This window comes from Scylla paramamosain, chromosome 1 (genome assembly GCF_035594125.1).
Source record: "Scylla paramamosain isolate STU-SP2022 chromosome 1, ASM3559412v1, whole genome shotgun sequence".
Classification (NCBI taxonomy): Eukaryota; Metazoa; Arthropoda; class Malacostraca; order Decapoda; family Portunidae; genus Scylla; species Scylla paramamosain.
In genome coordinates, this window is record NC_087151.1 from 28,041,021 (window position 1) to 28,052,248 (window position 11,228).

The window sequence follows — 11,228 nt, forward strand, 5'->3', positions numbered from 1 at the left end:
TTGTGAGAGTGAGAGTACAGAGAGAGAGATTAGAGGAATGTTTTCAGTTTGTTATCTGAGAGAAAGAGAGAGAGAGATTAGAGTTATTTTCTTAACTAGTCATATGTTATTTGTGTAATTGTGTTTGTTAGAATATTTTAGAATTTAGTTAATCTCTCTCTCTCTCTCTCTCTCTCTCTCTCTCTCTCTCTCTCTCTCTCTCTCTCTCTCTCTCTCTCTCTCTCTCTCTCTCTCTCTCTCTCTCTCTCTCTCTCTCTCTCTCTCTGAAGTTGGTGTTTTGTAATAATGATAATAATAATAATAGTAATAATAATAATAATAATAATTTGTTGATTGTTGTTTGTTTGAAAAATAAAGATTGTTATGAATTTATTTGACCTTCTGTTGTTACTATATTTAAAAAAATAAATGCCTTATTACCAGAAAATTAAAGACCAATTTCCATCTTAAGTAGTTTTATCAAAATTACTGAAAAGTATTGGTAATAAGACTAGCAGACTACTAAGTCTTGTCTCAACAGTCAATTTTTACTTGAGCTCAGTATGGTTTCCACCATAATTCACAGAATTATCCATTCACCACCCTACACACAACATGAATGATCCCATAGACAAGAAAATATTTCAAGTAACTGTCTTTTGTGACTTTAGTAAAACATTTGACACCATTTCCACAAAATTTTACTTAAACATTGGTGTATGAGGCAATGCATCTACTGTAACTGGTTAAAGAGCTAATTAACTAGTAGAAAACAGCATACAGCTTACAATAATGCATCCTCCCCATATACAGACATGTGGTGTACCTCAGTGGTCTATCCTTGGTCCATTATTATTCTTGATTTCTACAAATGACATAGTTCATAGTAGTAATCAACTTCATTTCTTATTATATACTGATAATACCATCATCTTTGTGCAAGGTAATAATTTAAAAAAATATCACTCAAACATTAAATATTGAATTAATTAAAGTCCATAACTGGATTACCAGTAACAAATTATTCATTAGTCTTACAAAACTCACTTTATGGTATCCAGCCCTCTAATGACCAGGCATCAGCTAAAACCAATACTGTAGAACTGGATGAAATCAATGTAAATTTTTAGGGAATGATTTAAGATAAACCGAAATGGAAACCACATATTGATATAATTAAATCAAAAGTGTCTCTGCCAACAGGAATAACATATACAATAAGAAATTACTTGAAATGCAAATTCTTTAAGACAGGTGCATTTAGCATTGATTTACAGCAATGCCACACAACTCCACCAAAAGACCCCATGATTTATGTGTTCCTTTGTGCAGGACATCCCACACCCAACATTATATATTATACAGGGGGTCTAAGGCCTGGAATGAGCTACAGGGAAATTTAAAAGATGATTTAATTAGTATTATTTTTTTTATTAGATTTTAATTTTTTTTTTTAATTATACAAGTCTTCTCAACACAGATATATGTATCTTCTGAAGTTGCATTGTGTTACAACTGACTCAATATCTGGAATGATAACTACGTGTGAGCGTGTTTAACATTATATATATATATATATATATATATATATATATATATATATATATATATATATATATATATATATATATATATATATATATATATATATATGTGTGTGTGTGTGTGTGTGTGTGTGTGTGTGTGTGTGTGTGTGTGTGTGTGTGTGTGTGTATACACTTATGTACAGTATGTAGTTTCGATGGCTGGACAGTCCCTTGTTATGCATCATTCGTAGAAAACCTTCAGGTCCTAATAAAGCTTCGGCTTCCTGGACCTGACCTTATTATTATTATTTCTTTTTATTATAATACATATTATTCATAAACTACATGGCCAATCTCTCTCTCTCTCTCTCATAAATTAATTAACAATAACAAAAAAAGTTAACCAATTCATAATAAAAAAAGCTATCAATAAATAAAGATGACCCGTGTTAGGTATATCTTATGTTTACCTTTAATAGCGCGGCTAAGCACCACTACTCCGGCTATATATCGCGTTCTTAACATTACGATGGTAGGGGCCCTACTGACTACTTCCCAAATCCATGAATATATGAAGTTTGGGACCTCACTGACCATAAACGTCTCCCCCCACACCCCCAGGCCAAATCCTCAAGCCATGAATTTTCGAAGTTGGCGGTCTCACTGAGCACACTTTCCTTCCCCCTCCCTCCCGCCAGAAATCTAAAATCACTTAAAGAATGTTATGCAAGAAACCTTCACAGAATAATAGGATTTTTGTTTTATTGATTTATTTTATTTTATTTTATTTTATTTATTTTATTTTTTACGCTTGTAATGAGAGAGAGAGAGAGAGAGAGAGAGAGAGAGAGAGAGAGAGAGAGAGAGAGAGAGAGAGAGAGAGAGAGAATATAATATTATATGTTTACAAACAGCGTTGCCAGACGTACGACAATTATTATACAAGTACAACAATTTTTGCCCGTGTACGATGGACAATGGGACTCATATGACAATACGATAATTTGGAAATTCGTACGATATTTTTTATGAAATATACAATAATTTCAGTGAAAATTAATGTTATCAATATCAGGTAATGCAAGATTTCTTATATAAATTTGAATAACAAAATAAAAACCTGAAAATGCCAGATGTATTGCTTTCCTTACGAGACAAGTCTCACCATACCGGTGAACAACAGGTCTCGTTCTTGTCTGCGACCAGTCCGTCCGCTCCCCGAGTCCCCGTCCCATAGTCTCGTAGTCGTCAGTCTCGCGCGTCGCGACGCAGGGCAGGATTTTCAGTTTTCGTTAAAAAATGTCTGAAGAGAAAGGAAAGGAGAGAGAGGAGGCATGTGGTGCAGTGCCGAAAAAAGAGAGACGGAAACAAGAAATATAGGCCCGAGTGGGAAAAACAGTTTCCGTGGGTGGGGCCTGCAAAGAAGGATAAGGCCATGTGCCTTATTTGCAGTGCTGAAATAACCGCCCAGGTCACAACTCTGAAGTTGCACGAAAACACTGCAAAGCACAAGAAAATGTGTGCGCCATCCTCATCCAAAAAACTTATGGAGTCATTTACAAGTGCAGGTGCTGACAATGAAACTAGTAAAAGTGATTCTGTTAAGGCTGCTGAAATAAGGCTTACTGCATTTATGGTGGAACACAATATAAGTTTCCGTGTGGCCGATCATCTGTGTGAAGTTCTGAAAGGTTGCTTCTCTGACTCCGCTATTGCAAAGGAATTGAAAATGAAAAGAACAAAATGTCAAAGAGTGTGTGGTAATGTTATGGCACACTCTCACAAGCAAGAGCTCATTAACAGCATTCTTGTGGATGAATCCACAACTATATCGGTCTCTCAGAATTTATGCATCATGGTAAGAGTGGTTGAAGGAAATGCTGTTGTCACCAAATTTTGGGGTTTAGTGCCATTATTTAGTAGTGATCCTAATAAAGCTAATGAAGGTGCCACAGCTGCCAGGTTGTTTTCAGAGATAATGAAAACATTTACTGAAAATGGTATACCTACTTCTAATATCATTGGCTTTGGTTCTGATGGATGCAGCACTATGATGGGGCCTAATAACTCTGTGAGTAGCAGGTTAAAGGAGCTTTGCCCAGGAATCTTTATTATGAAATGTGTGTGCCATTCTGCCCATATATGTGCCTCTGAAGCATGCAAACAATTACCTGATGCTATTGAACAACTAGCTCATGATGTCCACAACACATTCAAGAACTCTTCAAAACGATTAGCACAATCTGTAGAATTTCAAGAGTTTGCTGGGGCTCAAAAGCTTAGGATTTTATTGCCATCTAGAACGCGCTGGCTTTCCTACACGGCTGTTGTGGAAAGCATGCTTGAGCAGTGGGGCCCTCTTCAGATGTTCTTTACTGAATTAGATTTTCAACAGACGAAAACTTGTGGTAGCACAGAAGTGTTTATGAACAACTGCACAATCCATTTACCAGGCTTTACTACTGCTTCCTTTCTTCAGTATTACCAAAGTTTACTCGGCTGAACCTTTTATTTCAAAGTGAAAGAGTGGTCATAACTGAATTGCACAGGCAGGTTTGTAATTTATGTTAAGAATTGCTACTGATGTACATGAACCATGAATACATTGTGAAAACCATGCTTTCAAAAGTTGATCCAAGATATCAACGTGAGTTCCTGATGCTAGAGCAGGTGTATTTGGGTGCATCTGTCTTAAAAACAATAACAGACAATCCAGAATTAAGCAAGCAAAAAAAAGGAAATGTACGAGTTTCGCTTCCACTGCAGATTATTTTTGATAGTAGCAGCAGAACAGATCAGGAAGAGATTTAATTTCGGAGATGAAGTCCTTTCAAGAATGCATATGCTGGAGCCAGCCAGTGTTCTAGGCATCCAGGGCAAAGTGCAAGAGCAAAGTTTGGTGCCCCTCGCGACACACCTTCCCCGAATCATTGCCCAGGATGATTCTATCCTCCAGCAACTGGACGATGAGTGGAAGAGGCTTGCTGTAGAAGATCTGCCTGAATCCATTACCAACATGGCGAAAAAAGTGGACAAAAGCAATTACAACCAGCCTGATAAATTTTGGTGTGCCATAAAAACTCTGGAGGATAGTGATGGAAACCCCAAGTTTAAGCTTGTTTCAGACTTTTCACTAGGATGTCTTTCTTTGCCTCATGCTAATGCTGACTGTGAGCGCTGCTTCTCTAGTGTAAACCGTGTGACAACAAAAGACAGAAATAAGCTAAAAACAGAAACCGTAAGAGACATCATCCTAGCGAAGCAGTGTGTTGCTTCCACATCCAGCAGTGACTGTACGCCCTTCAAGCCATCAAAGTCAATTATATATATATATATATATATATATATATATATATATTTATAAAACATGACATCAAGAGTGCTATATTCCTCCAATGAAGAGAGTGCCGGGGCTGCTGACGACGTGCCAGATGTATATATAGAAGAACAAGACCAATAATCTCCTACATAGTAAGTAAACAACTTAACGAAGTGTCTTGTGGTTTTTCTCCAATTATTAATGATATGTATTTAGGAACACACACACACACACACACACACACACACACAGCTAGAGTGTGCAGAAAAGAGCGTGCAGGGTCATCCTTGGCCCTGCATGCACCACCTATGAAGAAGCCCTGACCACCCTGAGTCTGTCCAGAATATCCACCAGGCACCGAGAGGCTCTGGAGAAGTTTGGGAGGGGACTACTGCATCATCCACGTCTCAGAAACATGCTGCCGCCCGATGCGCCTCGCCCGGTCCGTGCCACCAGACACCACAACAAAATAACGCCCCTGAAGGCGCCGCGCACGGACCGGTACAGACTCAGTGCGATTCCCACCATGGTGCGAGCCATCAATCAATAGTATTTCCCTCCTAGATTAGGCTTACCTTTAGGATTAATGTTAAGTTTTTCCCCATCCCCTATGTACATTTTCAGTTTGTCAACTGCCTAAATAATAAACCGTTTATTATTATTATTATTATTATTATTATTATTATTATTATTATTATTATTATTATTATTATTATTATTATTATTATTATTATTATTACACACACACACACACACACACACACACTCTCTCTCTCTCTCTCTCTCTCTCTCTCTCTCTCTCTCTCTCTCTCTCTCTCTCTCTCTCTCTCTCTCTCTCTCTCTCTCTCTCTCTCTCTATACATATATAAAGTGGCAGTTTTGCTTATTTGGAATAAATACATATGTACGATAATTTTACCAGAAATATAATAATTTCAACATGTGTAGTACGATAATATGGCCAAAACAATCTGGCAACGCTGAATTCCTGTGCCACCTGTACGATCAAGATCAAGATCCGTGTCTGGTGCAGGGAGTGGTGTGTGTGAGAAGGCAGAAGAATGGCAAGGCACCAGGTCCAGATGATATACCCTATGAGTTCTACAAGAATGGTGGGGAGGTAGTGATAGACAGAATGACTGAGTTATTCAACCGAGTATGGGATGAAGAGAGAGTGCCAAGAAAGTGGAATGAGAGCCGAGTGTGTCTGTTGCATAAGGGAGGATTTAAGAGTAAGAATGAGCTGAAGAACTACAGGCCAATTGCATTAGTGAATACAATAGGTAAAGTTTTCAGTGCAGTGTTGAATGAGAGACTGTAAATGGATTGAGAGAGCTGGAGTGCTGGGTGAAGAACAGAATGGTTTTCGTAGGGACAGGAGAGCTGAGGACAATATGTTTGTGGTGAATGAAATGATTGAAAAGAAAAAGAAGGATGGGGTAAATTGTACCTAGGTTTTTTTGGATATAGAGAAAGCTTATGATAGAGTGAACAGAGAAATGTTAGGTAGAGTCTTAGAAAAGACTGGATCGAGTGCAAAGATAGTTAACATAGTGCAAAGTATGTATGTGGACACAAGAGCTAGATACAGGCTAGGAGACATAGAAACAGACTGGGTGAAGAGTGAGAGAGGAGTTAGGCAGGGCTGTATATTGTCACCAACCCTTTTTAGCCTGTATACAGAGGAGCTAGCAGCCAGGATGAGAAGAATGAATGTAGGGGTAAGTGTGGGGAATGATAAAGTATGTGTGCTCCTTTATGCAGATGACATAGTTGTTATGAGTGAATCGGCAGATGAGCTTCAAAGTTTGTTGGATGTAGTGGATGGCTATGGTAAAGACTTTGGAGTAAGGTTTAGCAGTGAGAAAAGCAAAGTAATGATTGTGAATAGATCAGAGGATGAAAGTAATGTGGTATGGAGACTTGGAGAGAATGAGTTGAGACAGGTGCAAGAATACAAGTACTTAGGGATGTGGATGAGTCCTAGTGGGTGTGCAAAGGCAAAGAATGAAAAGATAAGTATGCTAAACCAGTGAGTAGGTCGATTGGGAAGCGCGGCAAGGATGAGAGCAAGTAAGTATGATGTGTTGAGAGAAGTGTGGAAGAGTGTGGCTGTGCCATGTATAATGTATGGTATGGATGTGATTGCATGGAATGAAAGTGAAATTGATAAGTTAGAAGTGGGCCAGAATAGAGTAGCAAGGATGGCACTGAGTGCACCGAGGTGCACAGCAGTTGAAGCCTTGAGAGGTGACATGAGGTGGAGCACCTTCAGAGAAAGACTGACAAAAGCAACACTTAGGTACAAGATTAGGCTTGAGAGAATGGATGATGCAAGAATAGCAAGGAAGGTGTACCTTTGGAATGAAAGTGGAAGCAAATGGAGGAAGAGATGCATGAGAATGACAGACAGGAATGGATTGCAAGTTGTGTGGGCGATAAGAATGGTTGGTAGGAATCAAAATGAGCGTGAATGGGTGGTAACAAGAGGAGGCAGAGTGGGAGGCGAATGGGATGTGAGAAAATGGAAGAATGAGATAGACAAAGAAGTGAAATGTGTGGGACTGAATGAATGGAAGAATGAGATGGAAAGAAAGAAGACCCTAGAATGGTACAAGGAGAAAGAGGCCCCGAGGTATGAAAGGTGGTATGATGGAAGCCTGGGCGGTGATCTTCTCTTCCGAGCGAGGGCACAGTGTATGGATGTGAATGCAAGGAGTTACAGGTGGTCTGAGTCCCGCAGCAAAGTGTGCCAGGTGTGTGACATGGGAGAGGATGAGACGGTGGAACATGTGGTGCTGGAGTGTGTGAAGTATGCCAGAGACAGGAATGAGATGATGCAAGTGATACTGACTGAGTTAGGGCATGATATGAATGAAAGAGTGGAGAAGACGGGAAAAGAGTGGATGGTGTTGTTGCTGGGACTGTGTAGAGAGGCGAATGAAAGGATGATTGAGGTGGTGAAAGAGTTTCTGGAGAGAATGTGGCGTGCCAGGTGTATGAACAATTAGGATAGAGGATGCTGTTCGTTTCTCTTTTTTTTTTTTTTTCCCTTTCTACAGGAGTTGCCGATCCAAAGGCCTGGCTCAGGAGTGATCCTGTGCCACCTGTACAGGATCACTCCTGTATGATGGAAGCCTGGGCGGTGATCTTCTCTTCTCTTCCGAGCGAGGGCACAGTGTATGGATGTGAATGCAAGGAGTTACAGGTGGTCTGAGTCCCGCAGCAAAGTGTGCCAGATGTGTGACATGGGAGAGGATGAGACGGTGGAACATGTGGTGCTGGAGTGTGTGCAGTATGCCAGAGACAGGAATGAGATGATGCAAGTGATACTGACTGAGTTAGGGCATGATAGGAATGAAAGAGTGGAGAAGACAGGAAAGGAATGGATGGTGTTGTTGCTGGGACTGTGTAGAGAGGCGAATGAAAGGATTGAGGCGGTGAAAGAGTTTCTGGAGAGAATGTGGCGTGCCAGGTGTATGAACAATTAGGATAGAGGATGCTGTTCGTTTCTGTTTTTTTTTTTTTTTTTTTTTTTTTTCTTTCCCCTTTCTACAGGAGTTGCCGATCCAAAGGCCTGGCTCAGGAGTGATCCTGTGCCACCTGTACCATCAAGATCAAGATCAAGATGTACCATTAAGATACTTTGGGGAGGTAGTGATAGACAGAATGACTGAGTTATTCAACCGAGTGTGGGATGAAGAGAGAGTGCCAAGAAAGTGGAATGAGAGCCGAGTGTGTCTGTTACATAAGGGAGGATTTAAGAGTAAGAATGAGCTGAAGAACTACAGGCCAATTGCATTAGTGAATACAGTAGGTAAAGTTTTCAGTGCAGTGTTGAATGAGAGACTGTGTAAATGGATTGAGAGAGCTGGAGTGCTGGGTGAAGAACAGAATGGTTTTCGTAGGGACAGGAGAGCTGAGGACAATATGTTTGTGGTGAATGAAATGATTGAGAAGAAAAAGAAGGATGGGGGTAAATTGTACCTAGGTTTTTTGGATATAGAGAAAGCTTATGATAGAGTGAACAGAGAAATGTTAGGTAGAGTCTTAGAAAAGATTGGATTGAGTGCAAAGATAGTTAACGTAGTGCAAAGTATGTATGTGGACACAAGAGCTAGATACAGGCTAGGAGACATAGAAACAGACTGGGTGAAGAGTGAGAGAGGAGTTAGGCAGGGCTGTATATTGTCACCAACCCTTTTTAGCCTGTATACAGAGGAGCTAGCAGCCAGGATGAGAAGAATGAATGTAGGGGTAAGTGTGGGGAATGATAAAGTATGTGTGCTCCTTTATGCAGATGATGTAGTTGTTATGAGTGAATCGGCAGATGAGCTTCAAAGTTTGTTGGATGTAGTGGATGGCTATGGTAAAGACTTTGGAGTAAGGTTTAGCAGTGAGAAAAGCAAAGTAATGATTGTGAATAGATCAGAGGATGAAAGTAATGTGGTATGGAGACTTGGAGAGAATGAGTTGAGACAGGTGCAAGAATACAAGTACTTGGGGATGTGGATGAGTCCTAGTGGGTGTGCAAAGGCAAAGAATGAAAAGATAAGTATGCTAAACCAGTGGGTAGGTCGATTGGGAAGCGCGGCAAGGATGAGAGCAAGTAAGTATGATGTGTTGAGAGAAGTGTGGAAGAGTGTGGCTGTGCCATGTATAATGTATGGTATGGATGTGATTGCATGGAATGAAAGTGAAATTGATAAGTTAGAAGTGGGCCAGAATAGAGTAGCAAGGATGGCACTGAGTGCACCGAGGTGCACAGCAGTTGAAGCCTTGAGAGGTGACATGAGGTGGAGCACCTTCAGAGAAAGACTGACAAAAGCCACACTTAGGTACAAGATTAGGCTTGAGAGAATGGATGATGCAAGAATAGCAAGGAAGGTGTACCTGTGGAATGAAAGTGGAAGCAAATGGAGGAAGAGATGCATGAGAATGACAGACAGGAATGGATTGCAAGTTGTGTGGGCGATAAGAATGGCTGGTAGGAATCAAAATGAGCGTGAATGGGTGGTAACAAGAGGAGGAAGAGTGGGAGCCGAATGGGATGTGAGAAAATGGAAGAATGAGATAGACAAAGAAGTGAAATGTGTGGGACTGAATGAATGGAAGAATGAGATGGAAAGAAAGAAGACCCTGGAATGGTACAAGGAGAAAGAGGCCCCGAGGTATGAAAGGTGGTATGATGGAAGCCTGGGCGGTGATCTTCTCTTCCGAGCGAGGGCACAGTGTATGGATGTGAATGCAAGGAGTTACAGGTGGTCTGAGTCCCGCAGCAAAGTGTGCCAGATGTGTGACATGGGAGAGGATGAGACGGTGGAACATGTGGTGCTGGAGTGTGTGCAGTATGCCAGAGACAGGAATGAGATGATGCAAGTGATACTGACTGAGTTAGGGCATGATAGGAATGAAAGAGTGGAGAAGACAGGAAAGGAATGGATGGTGGTGTTGCTGGGACTGTGTAGGGAGGCGAATGAAAGGATGATTGAGGCGGTGAAAGAGTTTCTGGAGAGAATGTGGCGTGCCAGGTGTATGAACAATTAGGATAGAGGATGCTGTTCGTTTCTGTTTTTTTTTTTTTTTTTTTTTTCCTCCCTTTCTACAGGAGTTGCCGATCCAAAGGCCTGGCTCAGGAGTGATCCTGTGCCACCTGTACCATCAAGATCAAGATCAAGATCAGGGCCCGCCGAGTGTGCGGCAGATTGCGCCTGTGTTTGAGCTGGCCTGGGTCAACTGTGGCCACCTGGTCACCTGTCTACTCTGTGTCTGGTGGAAGGAACAGAGGCGGCGTCCGCGTGGTGCTGTGGTCAGTGGTCAGGGCCCGCCGAGTGTGCGGCAGATTGCGCCTGTGTGAGCTGTATACAGAGGGTCACCTGTGGCCACCTGGCGGACTGGCGGCGCCTCCCTGGCCTCACCTGAGGGCGTGCAGGTAATGGTGGGCGGGGAACAAGTCAATGTCGGGAGGCGAGTGACTGAGGTGGTCACCGTCACTCTTGTTGTGGTTTGTTTGTTTGTTGATTTCTTTTATTTCCAAGGCGTGGCGGTGCCGCCTGGCTGCCAGCTGGTGCTGCCTGCCTGGTGAAGTGTTGCCTGGGGAATAATAAGCAGACATCTTGTGCACTGCTGCGCTGGGTTAGGTTAGGCTGTGTGGCACTACAGTCGATGTGGGGTCCCCGGCTGGCTAGGCCGCGTCCAGCAGGTCTAGAGAGAGAGAGAGAGAGAGAGAGAGAGAGAGAGAGAGAGAGAGAGAGAGAGAGAGAGACTATGCACATTTAGCTATGTAATAGTGATCATATGTCTTGTCAGAAGAGAGAGAGAGGGGGGGGGGTTATCCTCGCCTGACCTGGTAACAGTGCAAGGAAAATACACAACTGGCAACTCAGACCTGCCGGACAAGGCGT